Source organism: Dipteris shenzhenensis, chromosome 18, assembly GCF_047967505.1.
Source record: "Dipteris shenzhenensis isolate YYH24624 ecotype China chromosome 18, Dip_SZ_1.0, whole genome shotgun sequence".
Lineage (NCBI taxonomy): Eukaryota > Viridiplantae > Streptophyta > Polypodiopsida > Gleicheniales > Dipteridaceae > Dipteris > Dipteris shenzhenensis.
Genome location: NC_141613.1, coordinates 36,878,664 through 36,882,639, shown reverse-complemented (window position 1 = coordinate 36,882,639; position 3,976 = coordinate 36,878,664). Strand labels below are relative to the sequence as shown.

General features: G+C 43.0%; 1 pseudogene; it reads left to right on the top strand.

Moving 5' to 3' along the window:
• The first annotated feature begins 1,492 nt into the window (after positions 1 to 1,492).
• Positions 1,493 to 2,485, top strand: LOC147891180 (choline-phosphate cytidylyltransferase 2 pseudogene; annotated as a pseudogene).
• The last annotated feature ends 1,491 nt before the right edge of the window (positions 2,486 to 3,976 follow it).

The following is a 3,976-nucleotide window of genomic DNA, read 5'->3' as shown; positions in this document are numbered from 1 at the left end:
TTTGCGTGGCTGATAGTTTCATTGCGATCTAGTTGTATGTCATTGAGTCTTTCTTGTAACAAAGCAACAAGCCAAGTCGAGATGAGATTTACTTAGTTGATATCAATAATTTATTTTGTACACGTTTCAATTGCGTCATAAACATTTCTTACTATCATTACAATTTGTTGTGTATTGAGAGAGGAAGAGACAATCTTCATAGTGTTTAGACTGTTATCACATTCTTAACAGTGGTATTAGATCAGCGTGATCAAGATCTTGAGAGCCTTAAGACTATGCATCACACATGTTGATATGTTTGCTTGCATCAGTTTCTCTACATAGGATCAAACTAGAGGTTCCATTACTAGTTCACAACTAGTGAGGGCACACGTAGCAAAATGAAGTCTTGCAAGGTTGGATGGTAAACTGGCTCAGTGGCCTCTGTGCTCAATCATGGCAGCCTATGGAAGCTAAAGGCAGGAGTAGCAAGTAGTACTTTGATGAGTGGTAGCCACCAAGGCAATAATAGCTAGTTTGCAAGTGGGTTGCTCATTGTGACCCCAAGGGTCAAGCCATGTGCAACAAGGGTTGTGAAGTTCATTGCTGGTTCACAACTAGTGAGGGCACACGGAGCAAAATGAAGTGTTGCAGGGTTGCGTGGTAAACTAGCTTAGTGTCTAGTGCTTTTATGAGTGATCTGTCACATGGTAGCCATCAAGGTGGCAACAGCTAGTTTATGGGTGGGTTGCCCTTTGCTTTGTAAAGGCTTGATAATGTGGCACAATGCATTAATGATTGGTTGTACATGAGAGAGAGAGAGAGAGAGAGAGAGAGAGAGAGAGAGAGATGATATGATTGTATTAAAGTCTTTAACTAATAGGCCCTTTCAATCCATGGACACACTTGCTTTGCACCTTCATTGTTAGTGAGCTGCTACATATGGGCGCACTACTATGGGGACGAGTACCTTGACCCGTCTATGACGGGCTAGGGACCCACCTTTAGAAAACCTTCCTTCCTCTCTCTCCTCTGTGTCTGTGTTTGCCACATGGAGCCCTCCTTTGCCTAGAAAATAGAAGAAGAAGAAGAAGAAGAAGATGATACAAATGGTGTGTATTATGTAATATCCCTGGGGAGTCGGGACATTTACTGCAGTCGGCCATCACTAAAAAGCAGAAAGCAGCCGAGGCTACAAAAAGGTATCAAAGCCCGTGGTGAGAGGAAAGACCGCTGAAGGGGCAAGGTGGGTGCGTAAGGTGTCTTCAGCGAACGACCTGTCATTTCCCTTGCTTTGTACGCGTCGCAACCATCTTGATCATCTTCATCGTGTTGCAAAATTGAGGTGGCCGTTGTCTACGTTTAAGCATTCTTGTAAGCCCGACGGTATCACGTACGTAGTACATACTATCTATTGTGTTTAACCTTCCATCCGAGCTCCCAGAGGCCCCCCTCTCCGGCTTGTTCCTTCACTTGCACCACAATTGAACTTTGCAGTTCCCAATCCCGCACTATGTCCCAGCTTTTGCCTCGACAACATACCCCTCCTCCTATCCACAGTCTTATGACTCAGCTGCTGGAGCCGGAAGATGAGCAGGTCTTTGAGGACGTGCAGGAGGAGAACTTGGGCGACGTCCAGGATGAAGCTTCTTACCAAGACCGCTCCTCTACTCTTCCTCCGGCCCGTTCTATCCCTCAGCCTTCCGCTGATAGCGCAAACCCGCCTCTCGATCGACCCGTCCGCGTCTACGCGGACGGCATCTACGACCTCTTCCATCTAGGGCATGCTCGCTCTCTCGAGCAGGCGAAGATATTGTTTCCGAATACCTATCTGCTGGTGGGTTGCTGCAGCGATGCTGTCACACACAAGTATAAGGGGAAGACAGTGATGAAGGACACCGAACGGTATGAATCACTTCGGCATTGCAAGTGGGTGGATGAAGTAATTCCAGATGCGCCGTGGGTAATCAATCAAGAGTTTCTCGATAACCATAAGATCGACTATGTAGCACACGATGCTTTGCCATATGCTGATACTAGCGGGGCTGGAAGGGATGTTTACGAATTCGTCAAGGCAGCCGGAAAATTCAAGGAGACAAAGCGGACAGAAGGCATTTCAACCTCGGACATTATCATGCGCATCGTGAAAGATTACAATGAATATGTGATGCGGAACCTGGCTCGTGGCTATTCCAGGAAAGATCTTGGTGTGAGCTATGTCAAGGAGAAGCGATTGAGGGTGAATATGGGGTGGTCAAAACTGCGTCAAAACGTGAAAGAACAGAAAGAGCGCGTTGGACAGAAGCTCAATAATGTCGCGAAGACTGCTGGCATGCATCACAGCGAGTGGGTAGAGAATGCGGACCGCTGGGTGAGTGGATTCCTGGAAAAATTCGAAGAGGGCTGCTACTTGATGGAAAGCGCTATCAAGATGCGCATTCAGATGGGATTTATCAGAAGGCAACAGAAGAGCCGACACCTTACCACTGCATCAACTGCTCACTGATTACGATTATACATTGGCACATATCTATGATATTGATATTTCTTCTCCAATCCTCCAATTCTTCTTCTTTTCCATTCCAGATTTTGGGCTTGCCAGCGAAATTTCTCTTCCTGCTGCATTTTGTTTGCAATTGCACTGAGGCAAAGTGCATGAGTATTTTTTATATTCACAGATTGAGGACGTTGGTTTTTCCTCCTTGGTTTTGATATTCCGTTTCCATACGTTTTGCCAGCTTAAACATCATCAGGGATTTAGTAAGTTTTTATGTTTTTTGGAATTGTGTGACTTCACACAAACTATACATAATGCTATTGTTATTTCACAAGTTGAGGGTGTAGGTCTGCTAGATTCAGATGTTAATATTAGTCTAACATTTCCTTGCCATATTGCTCGAGTCTATGCTATAGTAAGGGAGATCAACCTCCATGGAAGGCTATTGTAATGGTCAAAACTTAGACTCTCATTATATTTTGTGGTATCCGGTCATATCATATATATGCTCTGTTGCATAGTTTGATGCATCGAGCTGATGATTTCGTAAGTTTTGTTCATGCTGTATGAAATCTCACAAGGAATGTAAATAGACTTTGTCCCAACCCAGTCTTCCACATGAATGAATAAACCCCACAATTTTCGATCGAGAAGTTTATGGAATCCTATTGCCATGCTTCTTGTAGGGTGCTTTTACATTAATTTGTTGAAGGTTTGCATTTCAAATTTAGCAAATCTTTGGGACATTAATGGCAGTATAGTACAAAAATGATGCTTAGTAACCATGGTTAGAGTGTATTCAATGGATATACATATGGTGATTGTTTCTCTGTTGTTAAGGAACTCTCTACTTTTTGAAATAGACAAGGGTTGTTTTCCTATCCCAGAATAAAAGAATTAGTGAAAGATCTGCCAGCATGGAGGTGGTAGAAGAGTCTGGAGCATCCATGCCTCATCTACAAGCCTTGGCCATGAAGGTATTGTCACAACCTTGTAGCAACTCATTTAATGAACGAAACTTGAGTAACTACAAGTTTGTGCATTCCATCAAAAGAAACTGGTTGACATCAGAGACATCAGAGAAACTTGTATACCTCTATGCAAATGGTAGAGTGTTGGATGATTCAAAAGGGGTGTGCATTGATGGCGATATGCCAAAGTAGATATACACAGATCTCCCATGTCCCTTGCATGATGCTCCTATACTTACATATATTGAACCAAATTCTAGCGACTTGGAAGAAGAGGTGGTGTTGTGATGTATATGTCTTCTACATCCTTGCTTGCACACATCGAGTCTGCAAATGGCATTCATCATTCTCTTTTACCAATGTTTAATGATGCAGTTCATTTAAAATGCAAATGAGATGTTGCGATCCATTACTCTTTTACATCATCATTTAGTGAAGCGACCCATTTCAAATGCAAAAGAGATGTTGCAATTCATTGTTCTTTTTTATCATCGTTTAATGATGCAATTTATTTCAAATGCAATTCATT